At 46.7% G+C, this 23,986-nt stretch overlaps 1 protein-coding gene across 1 annotated transcript in view; it reads right to left on the bottom strand.

The window, feature by feature from the left end:
• The window catches only part of chrm2a (cholinergic receptor, muscarinic 2a), a 71,144-nt gene that overhangs the window by 15,433 nt on the left and 31,725 nt on the right, over positions 1 to 23,986 (bottom strand). The gene's annotated exons all lie outside the window — the stretch shown is intronic.

Here is a 23,986-nt window from a genome sequence, read left to right on the forward strand (position 1 = left end):
TTTTACCTTAAGCTGAGAAAAAAAGAAAGGAAAGAAAGAAAAGCTTTTCTGAGCATTTGATGAGCTGTCAGACGAGAAAACACACTGTTCAGTCGTGACTCCGGAAACATCACCGGCGCCACAGGCGGCCAAGGAACCAACCGGAAACTCAGAACGAAATGAAGCGATGCTGCGAGTGTTTAGTGGCTTTTCCAGCAGATCCAGAGACAGATTGATTCAATATCAGATCTTCTCCAGGAAATTAGCAAACACCTGTTCGTCCTTAAGCTAACGCTTTTTTTTTTTGTGTTTTCTTTTTCGCGAACAGTCATAAAAACCACAATTAGTATATTTCAAATCCACACTCGGGTAAGTGAACTGCACGCAGGCCGCCTTTGTGTCTGCGTCTCCCATGTTTTTAGTGTTTTGTTCGCTCAGTGTAATTCCCCTTATCTTGATTGGAAATGTGCGAGTTAATGAAGGCAGGGAGGGTAAATTAAGGGGATTATTTTCCACGGAGCGGGGAAAACAAACGCCGCCGCTGTAATCTGCCAACAGGTAACAATAGGAAGCGAGCGGGCCTGAGCTGAATCGATCGCCGCTGTTCTGCACGTAATACATGCAAATTAGACCTGGACTTCCTCCAGACGCAATTTGCAAACGGTGGTGACAATCGTAGTCATCCCATAATACTCAGGAAATCTCGACGTGGGCAGCTTGTGGCAGCAAGCACGGCAAGAAATACCTCTTCTGATAGCTGGAAGGGTCTCAAACTCATGCTTGGCGTGAAATAAAACCTGAAATAGTGAGATGGTAGCATAGCATATAAACCTTCTGGAACAAACACAAACGCGTCCCTTTGTTTTGGACAATAGAGGTATGGCTGAATTCCCGCGGCGTTTCCACCAATCCGCCGTCACACTCTGCTTTGATGCCCCTTCATGAATAAGGTAGGAAGCTGCCACCGCGGCAGGACTGACCTCCCGGCTCGGCTATCAGAGCCTTCTGACGTCTGCCGCTCCTCCACGGCATTCCCCAGTCGATAAGCCAGCGACTTCCTCTGCAGAAATTCCAGTTGAAATGTTGCTTGAAACTGCACCGGACTCTCCAGCGCTCCAGTTTTGGCCCCCCAGTTGTGTGATTGACAATATGTTTCCAATATACAGGCTATAAGAGATTCCTATATACTATCATTTGGAACAGGAATCCACCTTTTATCCATACGAACATCCACATAATCACCATTGGTAATTACGGACTGGGCCACCGACGAGCAAAAAATGCACATATAATCGCAAATTTGACGCTCTAAACATGCTCACAAACTCACCAAATGTCACATGCACGTCACGTCTGGTGCAGCATTTCATAAAGTGGAAAAATGAATCGCATTGCTACCAAAATGAGCTCTCTAGTGCCACCTATATATGCAAAAGAAAACACAGAAATGAACGCCACGTCATGTAGGAAGTTTAAATATTCTGCCCCCTCCTGGTGGAATAGTCTCCAAATGGACTTGAGGTTAACGGAACTGGTCGCTGTTGGGGAATTTAAATCTCTGCAAAAGAACCGTGAAAGAGATGCTTTTGATCAGAAGAAGACCGACGTCTCGACCATTTCTAAAACAAACCCCCCCCCCCCCCCCCCAAAAAACGCTGCGTTTTTACCTGAAACGGGCCTTAAACTCACCCGTCAGGTCGACTCAGGACTGCGGAGCGGCTGTGGGTGTGTGCGCTCATCAACACGTTACTGGGATCGGCTCCAGCTTCAACGACCCGGAGGTGAACGGAGTGGGAGTTAAAGATGGGTGGAGATTTGCTCTGCGGTAATCAAGCTTTATCAGCTGAAACGGCTCAATGATTTAATAACTTATCCTTTAAGTTATTGTTTAATGAATATCATGAAATTACATTAGACTTTTCCGCTCACTCTTTTAAATCTGTATTTTTTGGCTCCAGAGTGAAGTGTTACTCAGTACGCCACACTACTTTGTCTATTTATTTTCTTGGAGGTCGCGTGTTGGAGTGGGCAAAACGAAATAACAGTAAATGCAGTGAAGATTATTTGGTCGGTGCTGTAGACACCTGAAATGAACCTGGATGCTGATCTGATTGAATGTGAAGCATTTTAAACTGGTTTCCTCATCATACAGAGAAACAGTGGCGGGATTATTATTGGAGGGTGATTGTTGATCGCTCGGGTTTCATTCAGTTGGGCTGAGAGCGCCGCTGACTGCATTTCCATCTCTGCCTCCCAGGTCTGATCCCGGCTCTCCAGGACTGAGACGCCATGTCAGACAAGCCAAATCATTAAGTTGTACAGAGCGACATGGAGATAGCGGCTGGCCGCACACAGACGGAGCAAATGAGGCTTTACGGTGAGACTGGAAGAGCTGCTGAGGCAAGCTGCCCGTTGACGACAGACTCCAGTAACGATAACCGCTGCTGCTTTAGCGCCGCGTCGGCTGAGCTCTGTTTGACTTGGACTCAACTGATCGGTTAACGGTGTCTCTGTCTCTGTGTAAAACAGGAGAAAATTCAACCTTCCTGAAACAAAAAAACGTCGCATTTTCACCTGTAAATGAGTGAAAATGTGCAAACTTCACACAGGAAGGCCCAGGCCAGTATTTGAACCAAAGACCCTCTCACTGTGAGGCTGCAGGGCTAACCACTGCCCCACCTTGCAGCTACAGTAGAATATGTGATGTGAAGCAGTATTATTCAAAACAGCGCCTTTAAAAATCACTGAATAAAGAACATTTTCTTAAATTAAAAAATGATTCTTTTCCTAGTTGAAGCCTTAAAGGGTTAAATCTGACCTGAATAACCCAGAAGGGAACCTCTCCAGAGCGCTAACCGGGTGTTAAGAGTGCCTACGCCAAGTGTGACAATGACGGTGATAAATTCTGATTAATTCCACTCAGTTCATCCCACATTTTCTGCTCAAACTTTGTCACGGTCTGTAATTTACAGGAAGAGGCTCATTTTGATTCCCTTTGTTGTAATTTGATTCAGACGACGACCGGTTAGACAAAAAAAAAAAAAAAAAAAAAAAAAAAAAGAAGAAGAAGAAGGGATAATTGACCGGAGTGAGAGGGCGAGAATATCCCCGTCTCTCCCGGGAGAATAGATCCGGATCTGCCTCGGCTCGTCATTAAGCTGCAATCATGGCGTTAGTCGAGCTGAAAAGGTGAGAGTGGAGAAAGAGAAAAGCCGTGAAATGGAACCTGGGCGGCGTTCGAGGAAATCTTCCTCCTCCTCTGCTCGTTCTGCATTGTTTCGCCCGAGTTAAAAATACCTCCCGATTCCAGTGTCACTCAGCGCTTTAATCTTGTGTCGTTCTCATTTACGCCGCACGTTCGCCCCGACGTTGCGTCAGGAAATCGCACAGTGTCCGTATCGACTACCAATAAGCAATAGGAGAAACGCCGCGGCACGCCGCCACGCAACTGGGTCAGCGTTGAAGGCCGTTTCATTCAAAGGCTATTAGCAACCGTTTCTTCGCTCGGTTTAAAAGAAAAAGGGACTTTTTACAGCAAAAATAAATGATGAAATTGTGGGAAAGTCTGGATTGCACCGTGTTGGGTTTGGCGAACACAATTCGCCATTATTTTCCCTCATCACGGCTTTCTCATCTTTTTTTTTAATCAAGTTTTGGAATTTCTTTTGCATGAAATCCTTGTCAAATATTTATATCATGAAAATCAAACATTTATGCCATGAAAATTTGTCGCAGCGGCTGCCGGTTTCGACTGAACGCCCTCGTTTAATCACGCCGGTTCCTGGTAAAATGCAGCCTGTTGGTTTCTCAATCTCCTGCAGAAGTGGAGGCTTTTCTTGCTTATTTTTAGACTAACCTTCACCATTTCTATGGCTGTTTTTCCATCCATTCAATGGAAATGTCATCCAGGAACACTGTATCTACTGTGCAAACAGTTTTTTTTTTTTTTTTTTTCCCCTGGTCGAGGCTCCGATCAGCCTACAGCGAAGTGCCGGGGCAGCTTGTGATAGGCTGAAATCGCTTTCTGGTTAAATAATCTATACACATCAAGGAGTTAAAAAGAGCTGGAGAGAAAGAAATGAAGATAAAAGTACACGAAAAAATCTGAATTGCTGCCAGGTACGAAGGCAAACAGACCAAATCTCTGAGACGTTGAGTTTCCTACCAGACAAGATGTGAAACGTCTTTTCAACTGAGACTCAGCTCAACATTTCACAAAGGAGGAAATGAAAAAAACCTGGAATGACACGATCCGGTTCTGAAAACACGCACAATGCTTCTCACGAACATAAAGAGATGAAAAGACGACGTGACGACGCAACAAAACCGCCGCTCAGTTCAGGACACCAGAAATGTGAGTGTCGTCTGCAAAGAGTCGATTTTCCTCATAGTTTAAATAAGTAACTGAAACATTGACGAAGGTCAGCTTAAATGGCAACAGTGACTCTCAGATATGAATAATTGCAGCGAAAAGGAAGAAATTCTATGAATATCTCGGTGACCTTTGGCAGGAGTTGAGGAAAAATTGTCCGTTTCTTGAAAATAGGGACGTAATCCAGCGAAGATATACGACGGTGGTTATTTCCTACGTAAATATAGCACGTTACACTGCGTTCTTTTTTCTTCAATCTGAGATCAACTGACGTTTTCAAAGCCAAGTCCTGGAGAAGAGACTCCTGTCTTACATTCAGATCAATACGGTAAACTCTGGTCAACAGTCAGTTGGCGGCAAAGTCATCAAATGAACCAAGCTAGTGTGGTTTTAAAATGACATGAGCACAGATGCTGCCAAATTATATGTACATGCAATGATATTTTCACACTTCAGATATTGTATTACAACCTGGTCCTTGTCAAATAATACTGTGCTACAGCCACTCAAAAGTCTGTACAAACAGGCTCTCTAAATCTTAGATAAAAAACCAATCTCACATCATTACTGCAATATTTTTAAAAAGTACAAATTGTTAACATTTGAAAATGTTATCATCTTCTCTAATGTCTGTCTTGTGTATAAAATACTGCATAACCTGGAACCTCAGCCCCTCAAAGAGTTTGTAAAATCACGTGATGAAGTAGGCGTCAGATCTACTCGAGCCTCCTCTCGAGGAGACTGTTGTGTAAACTTTAGATCCTCCACATTCGGTCAGAAGTGCTTCTCTGTAAAAGCTGCTGGGCTGTGGAATTCTCTGCCTTTAACTGTTCGTGAGTGTAACACTCTACAACAGTTTAAACTTAACTTGAAAAATTGGTCAAAAGACAGTCAGGTTTGTGATCACGAGGCGTTTTTATTAACATACCGAAAGGAAACCTATTCAGGCGCAAGAATATCATGGAAAGTTTTGAAAATCACATGTAAACCACAACATGCATGTATTTTCTGCAGAACACCACTCCTGCTGTGGAGTCATGTGACCTCTTTACATTTTCCATGCGATATCAGGAGTTATTTCAGAGTGAAGCCGTTTGTCGTCCCGTCGGATGGTGCAGATTTGTGCCGTCTTTAAACGCTCCGTAGGTAGCTCCTTTCATCGTAAGTGGATTATCTGCTAACGGAGCGCCTGCAGCTGGAAGGCGGTGGGCGTGGCCATATAAATATAGCTCGCAAGTTTACTGGTACGCGCCGAGCGGGAAGAATCAGCCCGCCGAGGGGGGCTGGAGGTGATCTGCTGAAAGCGTCGATCGCATTCTGCAGACCAGACGGAAGCAAAACTTCCCGTTTTTTTTCCATCACTTTGCAAAAGGAGGAGTTTGCAGTGAGACGGAGGTCGATATCTTAAGCTAGTTTGGTTATCCGTCTCTAAAACCTGCGCTCAGGAGTCCTCCCTGCAGAGCGAGGAAGACTGCTGATGTGAGCTGGATAATGGAGGTTTAACGGCCCTGAAAGCCAAAAGCCTCCGACGTTACGTTTGCTCGGTTTAATGCTTTTGATTTGTTTATTCTCCCCTCTGTGTGATTTTCCCCCGGCTCCCCTGTGGCGCGGCGCTAAATGAAGTCAACACACACACACGCACACACCCCCAAAGTGGCACTCTTGTCTGGCAGCGAGCTGGGGGGTGGCATCCATCACCGCAGGTTCCAGCTCACGGAGAGTGATTGACTCGGCGCTGGCCTGGATCTCCGGATAAATTTCACAGCTGAGGCGCATTACGCCGCCTTTTGAAGATTTGAGAGATTCGGAGACGTGACGTCGTCTTCCTGGAAACCGGTCGTGTTTCATTAAGACGTCTGGTCGGCTGGATGGAAGCAGCTCCTGCGGCTCAGAGGCGTCACCGGAGGTCAAAAGACAGCAACACAGCAGAAGTTGCAGAAGAGGGTAGAAGTTCCACAGAGAAACCGATCCCTTTGCTCGGGTCTTTGTGACGTCTTGCATTAATGTTTCTGACATTTGCGAGTCTGTTGGAGGCTCTCACATTCAATTCACAACTTTTTTTTTTTTTTCCCCCAATTACGGCCTTGTATACATGACCTGTCAATGGAAAATACGTCATTTTTATTCTACATTTACAATGAAAACCTTCTGAAAAGGCAGAAATGCTGATGCTATAAAGTATAATGGAAGCACACGGATGAATGTTATCATTCATCTACTGAGCATGTGCACTTTTCAGTCTTCCTTTTGAAAGGTTTTTGCGTAAACAGCGCCTTAAGGCCTCTTCATACACTTCATATCAGCAGCAAAAAAAAACTTTCAGTCAGGACATTTCATACTTTGAAAAAAAGGCGACCAAACTCAGAGGCCACGCCCCCTCACAGCGAGACAATGGCGGAGAGAGCAGTGAAGGAGTTGATGCAAGAGGCGGAGGAGGTAGAAAATTGATGTTTTTACGATTAACTATACCTTCCTGGATGCTTCAGAATGTATCCTCCTCTTCCTTATTGAGGATCTTTTGTTTGGGTTCCTTGTTTTATGGGTGTCTTGTGCAGAAGTCTTGCTCCATTAAGCACTATAATGTAATTGCGGGCTCTCTAAAGAACGAGCGAGCCTCTGGGGATCTGGATATAACCACTGCTTCGTCTTCCTCCGAGTAGCAGACAGTTGACTGTCGGTGTCAGAACATTTCCTGGGCCGGATTTCTTTAAAGAAGCATCGAGTTTTGTGTGAGAGCCTCTCGGACACAACAGCAAATGGAATAAAAACGTCCTGATTAGCTCCGTTCCTTCTTCACTGTCCTTTTGGTCCCGCCGCCGCTGCTCAGCTGTGTCCATCTCTTAATCAGATTAAGACATTATATTTGAGGTTGGTGGCTTAATCACTGTAATAAAGGGTCTCTGAGAGCATTGCTGCCCATTAGTGTCATTAGGCTGCAGCTGAAAGGAGGGATTTGTAGAATCTGCTTGATCACTGCTGCTCGGAGGAGGCGAGCATCCCTCTCTCAGGTGAGCCTATTGATCTGTTTACTCCCATATGGGCCGGGGGGACTCGTAGGAGTCCGCCACCTCACAGCGGCTAAAAGACTCGCGCTCGCCGCAACGGGCTTCCGCTTGCATAACAACTCGATTTCTGCTGCTTGTTTCTGCTTTAGGAAACGGCCGCCGTGAGAATTCTCTGCTAAAACTGTGCACTTTGTAAATCTTGAAGACTACGGTTTGGATTTGCAGCATACAGCTGGAAGGAGGGCCCAGATCAAACAACTGGGACCAACCTCAATGGGTTTTTTTTTTTTCTTACCCTTCTCAGCTGAGAGAAAATGGAAAAGGGATGATAATTCTATCCGGGTCTGACCCAGAGCGATGACTTTTGTTAAATCTATTGTTGGAGGCTGTTGTGTGTTTCCTCTCGCAACGACGGAGCGCCGAGTGGTTTTAATCTGCCGGACTCACGCTGTCATTCTTTCATGGCACAGTGGGTTTGATAAACCACCGCTAAGCGTTGTGCGCCTGCGAAATGGCAGGAAGGGAGCAGAAGCACTGCCAGGCGCCGGTCCAGCTGGATGGATGTAGCTAGACTCCAGGGGCTGGCATCAATATGCGACACTCCACTATGCAGCCTTTATGTGGCGCAGGCTGAGTGGGAGTGGCTTTGCCAATTTGATTTATGGACCCAGATTAGCAGCTGCAGCGAAGGCTGGAGGTTGTCATCCTCTTGTGCATTTTGAGAGACGTTCTTACAGGATGAGAAAGGTCTCGAGCAAACTTTAAGAATCAGACTCCGACTGAAAGCCAACATGCACAAGCTCCATTATAGCCACAGAATCCATTTTCTGAACATGTCAAGAGTGTATGCTGAAATAGAAAAATCCCACATGGTCTGTGGGCAACGGGCAACGCTCTGAGACAGCCATGAAAGAGCTATTATCAATGACCCCTTCAGTAATAAAGGCGGCGGCATTGTGCATGGACGACTGAGAAGACTGTATTGAGCAGCCAGAGGGGCCAGACTTCAGTAATGGGTCAGTGCACGCTCTTAACAGAGAGCTCCTCAAAGCCATTTTCCTCTGCCAGCTTCCGTCGTCCGAGGATGGGTTTTTTTCGCGCTACAGATTTCACTGATGTAATTGCCAGAAGTTCAGAAGAGCATATTTTCTTAGCTGCTAAGTGGTGAGGCAAATTGGTGAAGTAGTGCGTGTATTTGACTTTCACATAAAGTTCTGGGGATGAATTGAATGTTTAAACAGTTGGGCCGTGTCTGATCCCGAGTTTTTAAACAAATTCCTCACCGAATCGATGAGTTTCAGAGCAGTGGGGGCTTCAGGGATGAAGACTGAAATGAAGACATTGAGATGAAGAATACAGGCTAAGGCCCCATTTACATGGAAAACTTTCATTTCATCATGACAGAAACGCAACTTCTAGAAAACCACAAATTGAAATTTTTGAAAATGCAACTTTTTGAAAATAGCAGCAGTCCAGTGTTGTCAACAGTCCATACAGATGTCTGTGTTCTTGTCACTGTTGATGCTTATAGCGTATTATGTGTGAGTCGTTTCACCATGAAAACAAACAACAGCACCCGCCAGTGGTCCCTCGTGAAAGCTACAGCGTTCTCAGCATTCCCGCTGCGTCCATCAAAACGGACATGGTTTTCAAAATGAGAAAGTAATATAAACTTTCCTTTCTGATTGGCTATTTATATGATGTTACTTATCTGTGCATCCATCTGTAGAGAAAATAAACGCTGTTAAAATAAAATCTTGTCTTGAATCATCATCATTTTGAATGATTGCTGTTAATTCGGGGACTCCGAGGTGCCTGTTTGCTGGGGAAGTAGTGGCAAAGACAACAGCTGCTGCTGCTGCTAATGCTAATGCTAATGCTAACGCTAACTGTGAGAGAAAGCAACTCTGTAGCTCTTTGACTGCTTTCACTCAAAACACAGAGCTCACCTGAAACTGTGTCCCAGGACAAAAAGTCAAATCCAAAGCTTTTTAAAGGACTCAAGAAGTCTTTTAATTTATGTATTCTGCCTAACAATGACAAAAGTTTGATGGCTCATATTGTAATCGGAGAAAGGTCTCAACTCCGCTGGTCCGAGGTCGGACACTTTAAATGCTCCCGTCGTCTTTAGAGTTAGCAGGAAGCCGACCTGTTCTGTTCTTTCCGAATGAGTTGCATACCAAACCGTGGTGAGGGCAGGGTCACGGCTCTCTCTTCTCATTCAATAACAGCTCTCAGTAGGAAAGTTTATCGAAAGAAAATTTTAAACACAGAGGCACTTTTCCCAGTGTCAAAGGTTTGGACGTGTAGTATGTGCATGACTAGTTTGCTAATGGATGCCTCTAGAAACTGTCTGAGGGGGGAGGGCCAGGTGTAGGTTGGGCTTGGTGGGCTTAGCCACAATAAAATCTGCTACAACTTACATCTCGGCGTAAAGAACGAGATAGAGCAACATTTTAAATAAACATTTCCGCAGTAAGAAGAGATGGCGACAAATCGAGGTAATTTAAATACCCGGGTGAACTAATGCCCATCGCATCTGCATGACTCACTGCTTTTAATCCTTTTAAAGTCAACCTTGACAAAATACAGTATTTAGGTGTATGGATCACAGAGTTATAAGGATTTTCTTTCCGGATAACTATCCCTCCCTGCGCTCTAGTTTAAAACAAGACTTTGACAGATAGAACAGTCTGTCCCTGTCCTTAGCAGGAAGGATTAACTCTATAAAGATGTGTGTGCTTCCTAAACTTCTCTTTATGTTTTAATGTCTTCCCATACGCTTTACAAAAATCATACTTCAGCAACTTGGACAGCAAAATATCCCGTTTTATATGGATCAAGCAACAATCACCTAGATTACAGATTTTTTTATATTATCGGGCAGCAAACTTTCGGCCATAGCGATCATCTGCTGGATGAAAGAATCTGCTGCTGAACCCAGCTGGGGGGCTCTGGAAGAGGGCTCCATTCCACAAACATCTCCCGTGGCTTTATTGTGCTCCAGCTTACCACTTAAATAACCTATTTCATCATATACACAGAACCCTGCTAATTCCTTCAATGAAAATGTGGAATCAGTCTCAAAGAGCCTTCAGTCTTACTGAGATGCAGATTCCTGCTCTAATAACAAAATCACTTATTGACGGAGCATTTAAGATCTGGTTAAAGTCTGGGTTAAGGTCCTTGAATGACGTGTATGTAGACGATAAGTTAATGTCCTTTGAAGAGCTGTCTCAAAAGTTTAACTTAGGTCTCAGTTTTTTAGATACTTGCAGCTTTGACACTTTGTCTCATCCAGTTCAGAGGGTTTTCCTTAATGTCCCTCTACTCTGTTAGACTCAGTTTTTATCAACAAAACAGACTCAAAGCAGACTCAAATGCCTAATGAATGCAAGGTGACTTGTTTAGAAGAGCTAAAGCAAAGATAGGAAGGTGATTTGAATTAGCAACAGGGTTAATTTGGCAACAGATTCTAGGAGGATTTCTTCTCCGTCATACCTACTAAACAACTGTTTACAGAGTGCCCACATAAACGTTTATTTGTGCCTGAATCCCTCAGATCTGCTGTTATCCAGTGGAAGCACTCCTCCTGGATGGCCCGTCATCCGAGGGCGAATCTTTTTGGCCCATCAGAGGTTCTGCTGACTTGATATGGGTGAGGACGTCCTGGAGTTTAAGGTCCCAGCGCAAGACATCCCACCCCCCCCCCTGCCCTGGTCCGACATTGCGCTGGACTTCGGTTAACCCCGTCCATGGAATACAGCGTGGTCGACTGCATTTCCAAAATTGTCTGCTTCATCCCACTCTCCGAGTTACCGTCAGCCAAAGAGACCGCGGGGACCATGTGGACCCACATGTTTTACGTCCACGGCTTCTCCTCGGACGTGGTGTCAGACCAGGGTCCTCAGGTTGTGTCCCGTCTCTGGAGGTCTGGGGGTTCCAGTACCTGGTGGACTGAGAGAGTTCCGAACCAAAGGAGCTCTTGAGACTCTTGGGAGTCGCCCAAGAGCATCCAAAACCCACAACTCATCAAGCAGTTCCATCGTGACCATCCCGAGTCACCAGGGCCGTCAGGTGTCGGCCATGGGGGGGGCGGGGTACTGTCAGGATTCCCTCTCAGCCTCCAGTTCCTCCCTGAGTCCCTTTCCTTATGTGTCCTTGTCCCTCCTCTGTGTTTCACCTCACCTCACCTCCCTGTGTCAGTCTTCCTATTATCCCATCGTTGCTTGGATCCGCCCCCTGCTGGGCGCAAGTAAGCTTCCCGGTTCGTCTCCCCCCATCGCCAGATGGTCGTACTTCTTGCCGTCATCCCGCGACTCTTTGCGATCTTCAGGTGTGTGTACCTCCTCATCTTTTACTGACCGACCATCTCTTTGACTATGTCTCTGCCTACACCCTTCTGGATTTGTTTGAATTGTCCGTTTTTCAAAAAACGCCTCCAAACGTCCGTCGGTGTTTCTGTTCTGCTTCGAGTCCTCGCGCTCGTGACACCACCCGCCCAGCCGCCACATCCGAGAGAGAGGGGGCCGTCCCTGGAGAGGCGAGTCCAACTGAAGGTCACCCAGCCTCCGTCTCCACACCTGATGACGCTCGGCAGGAGTCGGCGAACCCCTGTGGAGAGCAGCGCCGAGCAGGAGGCCGAGGAGGTGGAGGAAAGCAAGGAGTGAGACCCGAACACAGCACAACGCCAGGCTCCACCACGCCCTCTGCTCGAAGGAGAAACACTGGAGGAGCAACAGAAGGAGCCTTTTCCTGTTTCTGAGCATCTTCTCTTCTTTTAAAGAGGTTGAATTTTTTATTTTTTTTTTCAGTCAAAGCAGAGACAGCCATAATTAAAACATGTAGTAGATCCTTCTACGAGGAAGGTTTTACCTCCACCCTGAGTGAAAATAGTTAAAGTGATGTATTGCTTCTAATAACATTTTCCCCTTTGGCACCGTTTTGCTACAGACAGAAGGCAATTTTACAGTCCCATTCAGTGCTATAATTTGTAATTATGTGGTGGTTATGCTGTTATGATTCTGTCTGTGGCCTCTGATAGTCATTTGACAGCCAAAGACTGATTAAAGTAGCCCATCACCCTGTCATTTGAATTATGCGCCACACAAATGGCGAAAGCATGGCAAAAAAAAAAAAAAAAAAAGAAAAAATCTGGGAAAAAAGAGAGAAAGATGAGTTCAGTTTATGCAGTTACAATGAAATATGCAGTGTGTGACCTTCTGGTGACACTAACCAATTAAAAAATATGTGCAGCTTTTGGCCTGTTCACAAGAGTGCAGCCATTATTTGCGGTGGGTGTTGTAAATTTAGCTGAGCTGAATGATTTAGTTGCAGTTTACGTCCAAGTGCAAACAACAATTAAGGAAATGCCATCAAATCATGAGAACATGAAGGAATGCTTGTGCATTTCAAACCTAACGTTAATCCCATCATTAAACTGACATTAAAGGTTAAAAATAACATGATGGGTCCAAAACGACTCGTTTCATCATTTTTCTTCCAGCAGTCGTTTCTGTATTGTTTATTTTCGTTGGTTACTCGCCGTTAGCCCATCATTGAAATCAAAGTCCTGTTGCATGTTGCCTCAGTTCGTCATTTTGATGGTACTGATGAGTTAACCAACAAAAACAAACAACACAGAGACGGAGATGGACGAAAAAATGGCAGAACCGAGCGGCCATTGTCGCAACTCTCTCACTATATGGTTCTGCTCTCATGTTGTAACGTTACCCCGGAACCTGCATAGCAGCATGTTCATGCCGACCACAGATATACAATACACAGACCCACTGTTTCATTTCCAGTAACTCTTCAAGCAGCGTCGGTTTATTTTCAGAAGTAAACTCGCCGCTGTAATGGAAGCCCAGAGGATCAACCCAACGGTACTGCAGCAGGTACACAAGAAAACCGATTCCTCTCCTCCTGCTGTGTTTATTCCTCTATCGACGGGCTCCTGCTGTGAGCTTCTCTCCCGATGTTCCCATGGAGGCAGCTGCATGTTGAATTGTTACGATCATTTCTCTGCCTGCGTTCCTGCAGCCGGTCACTGCAGCTCGGGGTCCCCGGAGACCCGTCTCCACTCCCCGTCTCCGCGGTCTTGCATGTAATGAAGACATTTAAGATTAATGAAGATGCCAGTCTAAACGCACTTTGAACAAAAAAAGGGGAAAAAGAACAGGAAATTCCCCCAATGCACAGAGAAATTGTTCACTTTTGGCCCAAATCCCTCAAACCACATGAAGGTGAACCGACATTCTCAAACAAACAAAAACAATTTAAAAAAACGCTGAACAGAGTCACGTCTGGCACCCTGCCAGGCTAAGAATCTTAGAAAGTTAGTGAACAATGTCCTAGCAGGCAGTGGTTGGATTAGTTAATACGATTAGCAGCTAAATCGACTGTAATGAATGCGGCTCATAATTTCCAGCGCGGAAATGAGGAAGGTGCACGGCGGAGATTAGAAAAGGTGACACACCAGTGGGCTCCAGCACAGTCCGCCGCGCAGGGCTTCCCACCGACTGACGGGTTATTTCATCTGACAACGAGGCGGTCGGCGTTTCCAAGAAACTCTTTCACCGAAACAGGTTTTCCCAAAGATCTGACGTCTTTGTCGTCGGAGCGACTCGACCCTCCAGCCGGCGGTGGGAGCGTTCCCGTTTCCCCGGGATGACTGAGGCCCCCCCCTCACCAAACATGACAGTCGACTGGACGCCACTTTAACTCGCTCCGTCTCCCTTCCCATGTGGGATCCCATTAATTTTCACCGCATGTCACACGGATGTTGACAGTTCATTTACTCCGCTCCGCCGGGAATCGCCGCAGATCAATTGCCGGTACCTGGAAGATGCGGCGAATCGGCGTAATGGGCATGCCCTAAAGGTGAGTGGAAGTGACACGGCGGCCCCCGGAGGGGAATCAGAAGTGAACCATCACGTTTCGAGAGGACATATGGAATGACATCCAAAACATCTTCATTTAGTCTGAGAATTTAGGGAATCTCTTTATGAACAGAAGCGTAGAGGCATCGGGAATCCAGTGGCTCAGTCGGTGAAGAGTCTCCATTGGATCAATCATTTAAAGCTGACACTCATGACCCCGTTCATCATCTCCGGAGAAGATGGACTAGGTTATGAGACTCACTTGAATCATGGCGGTCGCAGCTTTGAATGCTACTCCTAACAGGTCACTACTGTAATAATGTACATAGAAATACAATGCAACACTTTCCACATCTATAAACACACATGCATCCTCATATATAAACTATTCATTCAGTTCCGCATCTGATCTGTGAAAGTATGATCTTCTACGGAGATTCAAGTCTGACGCCGTCCCACTGAGTGGCAGAGGTGCATTCGGCTGTTGAATATTCAAGTGTTTAAAATCATTTCCTTAAATGATTTATGGAAAAGAACAACTCTCCATCGACAGTTTACCGGGGGTTTCTGTTTTTGTAACTCGCTGTTCAATGTTGTTCAGATATATCAGAGAATTTAAGAGTTTTATTCAAATGTCTGTGTTTATTATTGATTGGAAAATAAAATGCATCTGCTTGTGTCCTCCGAGGTAGAAACATTGAATTTGGATACCTAAACGCCGAATACATATTTTAGATGACAGCAAAAAAATAGATTAATCATTCATGTACCTTCCTTTTGAGGCTCTGCTGCAAAACTAGGTTGCCACTTTAGAGAAGAGCTATTTTATAACTTTGAATATTTTGCGTGGCACGCACTGCTTCATTTGCAAGGAACATTTTAAAAACATGTACAATCAGTGTGGATGAGGGTTTCATCTCATGGTGCGCTGAAAGTGAAGGTCATCTTGCTGCAGCGGATGCAGAAATATCACTTCCTAAAAAAGAAAAAAAACTCTGCTCTTTGTACTTTTGACGACCCAAAAAGAGAAATGAGGCTTATCTCGGAGGAAGGCAGACATCCATCAGCAATTTCCCTCCGTTTATCAGCCGGCCCGGGTCCAAGCGTGTCAGACATTAATCAAATGCTGACACCTCAACATCCAGGGTTCAGATATGTACCCTCCTTTTCATGCCCAAATCTGGTCATTGTCCTGCCGAGGCTCCCTGGCTGCAGATCTGAGGGCCCGGCGGCGCCGCCGGTGCTGCGCGCCAACGCCAGACAGCTGGGCGATTGTGCCGGAGCCGCCCCGAACGGAACGCCCAGACCGAGCGCCGGAGCTGGGAAAAGAAACGACGTCACGAGTCTTTCACCTCAGCCACCTCATTACAGTTTTATCTCCTCAAATGCATCGCAGACGTGCTCTCAGAGGCCGCCGCCGCCCAGCCGGCGAGGGCAGGATGGAGGGAAAGTTACATTCGCCGCGTGTCGCCGTGTCAGGAACAATCCCGTCACGGCAAACGCAGCAGAACGAGACCAGAGAAGCTCTCCGGCTCTGGAGTTTATTGTCTCTGCCTCGGCGCTCCCCGCCGGCCGGCCGCTCATTCCGCTCAGAGATGACTGAGAGGTATTGATGTGCCGAATCGAAGCCCTCGCAGGAGTGAGGGCTGTCATAAATTGAACATCACGGACACAGAGTGGCGGGGCGAGACTCTCCACGGGTTTATATTCGCGTCAAAACATTGATCTAACATGGGCCGGCAAAGGTTTGTGCATGTAGATCATGAAGGAGAGCTTGTCGCCGACGCCTCCTGTGGTTTAGCATGAAAGCCTGAATTTCTCAGATCGACAGCAGAGCGTCAGACGTGGTTCTGGAACAATTCCCCTCTCGACATTTACAGTGAGAAGCGACGATCTGAGCCGGATGTAAGCTGAATTTCCATCCCTTTCTGTTACTTAGCGCTGACTGAAAAATGGAAGCGAAGGCCTCGTGTGGCGAGACGCTTTGAAGAGACAACAAGAAACTTTAATCATTTCTGAGGGTCCATTCACTGAACAACGCGGCTCAAACAGACTGAACACGGTTCTCAGTCTTTCCACTTTATCTATTTGTGGAGTTATGGTACTGCAGTAACAAAATATGCAATATTTGTACACAGTTTTTTTTTTTTTTTTTTTCCTGCGTGAGGTTAACGGCCGTCATAACGGGCGGCCAGCCATCTGAGCGTGAGCAGCAGCAACACTTTCTCAGATCATTACCATTCAGCGTCACCATTACCATTTAATACCTTCATAAAAGTTGCACATTAACTGTCAGTGCGCATATATTATATCATACTTATCTGAGCCAATCAGAGACCTTCTTCTTCTTTTGAATTCTCACAGACAGTTTTTTCCCTTCTCCATCATGTGACTTGAATCTTTTGTGGGACTTTCTTCTTTTTATGATGGCAGCTGTGCCGAAGTGAACGATGCCTCCTGTAATTAAACTACCACTGATGTTTCTCATGATTCTGACTGCTGGAGCCAAAGCTTCCAGGTTGTTACTGAAAAGGGTGAAACCTCAGGAGAAGATAGATCTCTCTATGAACTCTTTAAGTTTCCCTCACAGCCTGGAGTGTTGCATTAAAAAAAAAGAAAAAAAATAATAATCGTTAAACACAATGTGGCTCCAAAAGTGTCTGCCTAAAAGAAAATTAAGACAACTGGAAGCCTTTTTTTTGTTGTTTTGCTGGTCAGATGACACTAAAACGGTCATAAAAACGTTGGAGGGGGATTTAAGTCCTTGGCAAACATTTGCGGTCGACTCACTGAAGGCTGAGTTTAATGTGGGGGAAGTGAAAAGTGGCGCCGAACCAGAAATTTATACGATGCAGATTTACAGGAACGTGAAAAACTGTGGATAGTGGCCACTTAAAAACCCTGCATATATAGGAAAAAACCTTCTTTTCTGCTTACATATTAAAGCATAAATTGAATAATGAATCGATTTGACGTACACAGAGACGTTCCACTGCCAATGACATTCATCCGTTCACTCATTCACCCATTCACACGCCGACGGAGGCGGCGGACAAGCACGGCGCTCGGTCCGTCCGCTGGAAGCCATCTGGACCGACTGAGGGGACGACCGCCGTGAGAAAGTGAGGATTAATGACGGAGACTCCCGACAGTTCTGCGCTGTTTTCTTGAGAACCCCGTAAACATATTATAGAGTGAACATGACGCTGGCGCGCTGCCAGACGCTGTAATTAGCTGCAGAATGCTTCTCAAGCTGTTGTCCTTAATGGCTGCCATTAGTTTTCTGTTACCCAAACCCCGGCCCAGGAATAATAATTAAAAAAAAAAACTTTGGCATTTTATTTATTTATTGGTGTTTGTTTGTTTTTTTACTGCACTGTTTGGTTTATTTTGGTTTTTCAGGCTCAAACTTTCTCAACTTGTGATGCAAAAGTAAAAGTCTGTAAATCCAGAATGTTAAAGCGAACCTCTACATCTCAGTTTTTGCTTTTTGTTTTTTTTTTTTGGCTTTGCCTTCAGTATATTAATTTCAGCCATATGGAAGTTTTGCTGCTGTTTCTGGCAGAAATCGGCGCTAATGAACATAAACCAGGTGGTGGAGCTTTGACACGATTACATCCACACGGCGGATCGTTCTTCCTCTTTTCTTTTTGGAGTTGAACAGCTTGTGTTTGTACAGCTCGTACCTCCAAACAAAAATGCTGCACAACTTCCGTATTTGCTCCCGAAAGTCGATTTTCCAAGATGATGAACAACAGGTTAGTTTAATATCCACTATTTTACTGTTCAGGCCCTTAAATGCATAAACGCGGCTTTTATCGCGTCGACAGGGGCCTTTACACTTTAACCCGCTACAACGTCACTAACCAGCTAATCTCACGCTGATGTATTCTTAATGTGGCGCTCGCACATACTCCCCTGCCCCTTTATATAGCGAGCGAATCCATATCGCATGCATAATTCAGGCTGCCAATAACACGGCCCTGGATGGATTTATCATCGCGCACGACGCGCGCCGGGCTGTGTGGGAATTACTGTTCTGCGGGGAGGAGGCCTCATCAATCAGCTGCAAGTGCTGCGAATCACACCTGATGCAAATTCTGCAAGATGAATGCATCTCACTGCGAGTTCGGAAAGGTCATGCGACGCTATTCGGAAGATATTTTTGGGATATTTCTCAAAAAAAAAAAAATCCCAGAAGGCGTAATCAATGACCTGCTTCCTGTAATTACTGTTTACGTTACATCATTCCTCTCAAGGCTTTGATGAAGCGGCGGTCCCTCATGTGAGGGATGGGCGGCCTTAATTGGTACGTGTCTCCCACCTCTGTTGTGATGCATGATGGGAGGAACGGGGGTCAGGGAGTGAGGGACGCCCCAGGTAGCTATTCCCGGCGCCGCCGCGGAGCCGCTCGCGCTCCCCTAATTGTCCCAGTCAACATGTGACAAAAGACGAACAGCAGTCACGAGCGGCGCGCCCGTGCTCCGCGCGGCGCGGGAGAACGCTTCATATGTTGACATTTACAACCTAATTAAAAGCAAGGAGGGAAACGATCCGCATGGGGTCGGACGCTCATTACATGCGGGCGGCTGCACACAAACACACGCATGCCACGCAACAACGGGGCCTCGCGCACGCTCCAGCCACTCCGCCGCGCACGCCGCTAATCCCACCCAGCTGGAAAACCTCCTCATTTGAATCGCTAAAATCCTCAGATGATTAAAATATATTACGGCGTCAGGGGAATTCACGCTCGTATTATTAAAGATGCATGTATGCACATAAATTCCGCAAACGCCTCCTGCGTTCTGATTACTGTAGGTAACAAATGAAAGAGTATCAACGACGCAGTTTTAAAGAGAACAAAGTTGTTGCGAGAATACATTTGCACATGATTTTATGGTTTTGCTGACACACACGTGCGCGTATCAAACCTCCCGGCGCCGAGGGAAGTCTGCTGTCACATCGGACTCGTCAAGCGGAGCCGTGCCTCTCGGCCGCCCGATTCAACGGACAGAAACTCGGCGCCGCTCTCTTCTGGTTGAAGGACTTTCCTAACGCTTCCGTCTTCAGTCCAATCTCATCAGGCGGGAAGCAGACCCAGAACACAAATGGTCAAAATTTGGACTTGGACGATGATTCGCCAGATTCTTGGCGACGCCATCGGCGCACAGATTCCCTTTCAGCAAATCTGTGTGAGAGAGAAACAGTCGAGTCGTCCAATCCAACCGAATCCCTTAAGCCTGATTCGTTAGAGTGTCCTCGGAGTCCTTGGAGCGCCAGTGGACCTCGCAATTTAGTTAACGCTCCCTACAACTAGAGTGCAAACACTCGATTTTGGAGCCTCTCATGCAACGTTCAGTCCAATCAGCCAACTCCTCATTTCACCGCCCTCTTTCTCTTACATCCCGCAGACACCGGGGTGCGATTTGCGGGGATTAATGGGGTCGATCGATCTGGACTCCGGTCCGCTCGTCCCGCTATTCTGCTGATTTACTCGTAGAATCAAACTGTCTTCCTTGAAAACTGATTAAAGCTTTAGTATCAGACTTCACCTTTAGCACCGGAGTCTGAAGAAGAACTCTTTAGGGGATGTGGAAATCATGCAATTAACTCTGCACTCACACTCTTGAACTCGTGCCAGGACCGGGATCATTTCGTTGATTCGATGTTGGTTTCAGTTTGTTTGGAACAAAACCGTGAAAAAATGAACATCCGGGTCCATTTTGAAGTGAAAACTAAAACTTCTGTGGCATTTTAGGAGCCCATTTACACAACAGTGGTGCTTGGAGCCTCTGGAAATGAACTCATGAACCTTGTTTTCATTAAATTGATCATCATTTTACCCTCCGGCGATTCATCGCTTTCCCATCTGATGAACATCAGTCGAAAGAGGCAACGTTACGTAACCTGACCCGAAAACCGATGCGACTGAAGCGACATTCATCACTCCTGGCGCATTCAGGTTCCTGCAGCCGAATCCAGGTGCTCCGCCGAGTGTGTTAATCATTCGCAACTGGCTTCCCTATCTTATTTCCACGGGTAATTGGCTATGCGGCGCATGGAAGCGGAGACCTGCAGGCGACGGGGAGGAAGCGCGACGCCGGCGTGGAAGGAGCCGCGGCCGCCGAAGCGTGTCGAACATTTCTCTCCCTCCTCCCTTCCATTCAATTACTGGATCTTATTTATTAATTGTATGCTCTCATTCCGCTCGGATGCGATGTAATCTACCCAAACATCCCCTTCCAACATATTGGGACTGTGCTCGTCTTTCACAAAATCTGTGCTGCCTATCCTTAATTTTCCTCCTCCTCCTCCTCCTCCTCGTCCTCGGTCTGAGAGAGCAGCCACATCTCATTTAGACCTGGAGACGCCTGTGCAATTTCCTGGAAGATTACAGTGATGGATTTACACAATGTCCAAATCGCCCCTCGCTATTGGCCAAAGATGGTTTTTTGAGTGGTGGTCAAAGAGCTCGCCAGAAAAAATAGTCCTCAATCATCCTCATGCAGACTTCTGAATTTACCCTGAGTGCTTCATCAAGGATTATCTCACACGCCGGGACGGCTTCTCTCTTTCTAAAACCGCGCAGGCCGTCATTAAAGGCAGATGTCACGACACGACCCGGTCACCTGATGAGACTCCTCGTCCAATTCCACCAGTATTTCACCGGCTCCTTTCAGCGAGGCGCTCTGAACGAGGTCGCATTGGCCTGACCCCGGGGCATTATTACCCCGTAATCATGTGTTGCTCTGCATGGCGACATTTGTTATTTCTTGTTGACAGCCTGATGCTAGAAGAAGGCAATTTCACCTGATGGATGGCGGCGAGATGAGGAGAGGCTATATCAGCTCCGTGCCTCGCCGCTGAATTAATGCACAACAGAATCCCGCAGATGCCTGAACGGACTGCCTGCCGCCGCAGATATACTGCCGGGCGCCGTGCTCCAGACGCCGGGCCGCCAGGACCCCTGCGCCCGTCAGAATGCGCACGGCGCCCATTCATTACCATGGTATTTACTCGTCCTCTTAAATCAAACGGGGCGTCGGTGCGTGCATTACCGCGGCGCAATGAAAAACTGTTGACTTTTTTTTTTTTTTTTTTTTTGGAGCGGCGTTGCTTGGGCGACTGATTCACGGCTCTCGGGCCATTCATGATCGCAGAAATCAATCGGCGCCGCTCCTCCGGTCCGCACTTCGTCTGTTGGCGGCAGTAGGGATAACGTGTCAAAGTGGGCCTCCTCAATCTTGTCACTTTAAGTGCGATCAATACTGCTTCCCTACAAACCGAATGTCTCTGAATATCGCCTCCTTCTCCCCCCGCCCCCTCCTCACACCCGGCTGAACATTTCAATCAATATCTGACTGGAGGTTAAAAACATCTGCAGAGGCAACAGCAAAAAGTGAGGTGGAATTAAATGCTGCACAATCTACTGAAGACGATCGTAATGCAGTCCGCAGGAGCGGCGATGCAGGAGCGGCGACGGAAAGAAAGAAAGAAAGAACTGGAGTCGTCCGCTGGTTGTAAAGTCCATTTGAGTCGCATAAATGTGAAGCGGTTTAAGTAATTTATTAGCAAAACAACAGGCCAGACACCATCAAACAATTAGGCTGCAATTTAACAAATCAAATCTCACAGCTCAATTATGGCAAAAGAAAAAAATACAATAACTGGAATTTTGTATCTCTGAGCCCAGCCTTGTTCTTACAGCCCGAATCACAAGTACGACCCACCGCCGGCTCCGCATCTGTAAATTAGTGTGTCTAAAAAATTCAACAAGCAGAGAGAGAGACGGGGGGCTTGACATGCATCTAGGTGCTCGGCCCGGGAAGCCATTGTATTAATTGCCGCAGACCTCCACTCCCTCATGCATATTTGACACTCCTCGCTCTCGCCGTCGCAGCTAATGGACGGCGTTCGGCGCCGCGCTGCATATGTATTAGCAGACCCAGTTCTGAGTGGGTCTGCGGCGAGCGCGTCTCCGTGCACGCCGATCCGTCTGCGTTTTGGCTCCGTCATCTGCGGCCAGAACCGATTCTCCCACGCCGAAAACGTATGCAATCGAGAACACACACCGGGAGACATTGACTCTCACACACACACACAAAAGAGGAATCCAGTCAGACAGACAAGTGCCAACAGACATCAGCTGGAAACGTCCGTTCAAGGAGTCATAACTCCGGTTGAGATATGGCTCTGGACAGCTTCGCCGGGATGAAGAGGGAGGCTCTTGACAGTGTTGTTAGTGGAATGGCATCAAACGGTGTGTGTGTGTGAGTGTGTGTGTGTGTGTTCGTGCATACGCCACATCTGCTGATAATGTCCGCACGCGGCCCCGGAGTGAGAAGTGGAGTCATTGATATGGAGTGCTGCTACATCGCTATACATGGTGTCCTTTGAGTCTGCAGAGCCCGTCTGGCACGGCCGACCCGCGTCTCCTCCGACGGCTTCAGAGGCTCCGGAACGCGACGCACCGCTCCACTCCCCTGTCTGATCAAATATGGAAATGCCTTTAATAACGGACACCGGCGGGGAGGATTACTTTCTTTTCCAATGCGGTGAATCGACGGTGACATTGACAGAGCGGCAGCCTTTTAGCAAGGGAGCTACAGCCTGGGATGGCAGGGAGCACGAAACTCAAACGGCTATTTTTATGCAGTTGGGAACGACGTGGGGACAAACGTTTGAGTCTTACAACACAATCCGTGTCCATGGTGTGAAATATGTAAACCTGGTTTTCCAATTATTGTACGTCCGAAGTGCATCTAAGAGACGCCTCCCGCTCCAACACGCCTGCCTTTAACTCGTGTCGTTCTATTAAAGCTTTCTGCGCAGTCTGCCGATGACCAGCTGATTCGATTCTGGTGCGCCGAAGCAGGAAAACATTGAAAACACTGGACCGTGTGGCCAGGTCTAGAGCGGCCCACGCCTGCACGCCATCAGGAAGTCAAGAACAACTGATGTACCTGAGAGAAGCAACGTTAGTGGTGATGAAGTAACGGGGGGGGGCATCGAGCTCGAGTTCAGAGTCAGTGTTACTAGAAGTGATAAAATAATGACTATTGGAGGCCGCGGTGCTCACATGCAGCAACAGTGTTTCCAAAAAGTCGCATTTTCCGTCGTTTTCATGGAGATGAAGTCTGAGCGTTTCCAAAAAGTCACAAACAGATTTCTACTGTCGCTCAAAAATGAAAAAGGTGCCTGAGAGACTCTGAGGGGAAAGTTGACACCATTTTTATACCTCATTACTGTGTTTATGTAATATTTCCTCCTTCAGTAAAACATTTTTTTCTCATCGTACATCCAGACGGCGTCAAAGACGTAATAATGCAGGATGCAGATTTCCCCTGAAACAGCTGCACAGCGGCGCTGCGGTGACGTCCGGAATGACGCCACCTGAACAGTAAGAATTACAGCTTCTGAAAGTATAACAGTGAAGGGAGGTTCGGGTAAATGCTCTTGACTGCTTGCATGTGGTTACATTTTGAGCAGAAGTGGGACGCGAGTGCGAATACCTCAACGAAAAAAGAAGTAAAATCATTCCTATTACAGACTGAAAGCAGAATTCATTACGCTTCACCCTGAAAGGGTTACTTACCTGATGAATGTGGGTTTTTAATTAAGTCTGAATTACCCCCCCCCCCCCCCCCCCCCCCCAATCCACCGGTCCCTGGCCCTTTTCTCTGAACGACCTCTGACAGCAGCGCGACGCATAAAGAGTGTGATGACTCTCGGTTTCCCTCTTTCAC

Source organism: Salarias fasciatus, chromosome 17 (assembly GCF_902148845.1).
Source record: "Salarias fasciatus chromosome 17, fSalaFa1.1, whole genome shotgun sequence".
Taxonomy (NCBI): Eukaryota; Metazoa; Chordata; class Actinopteri; order Blenniiformes; family Blenniidae; genus Salarias; species Salarias fasciatus.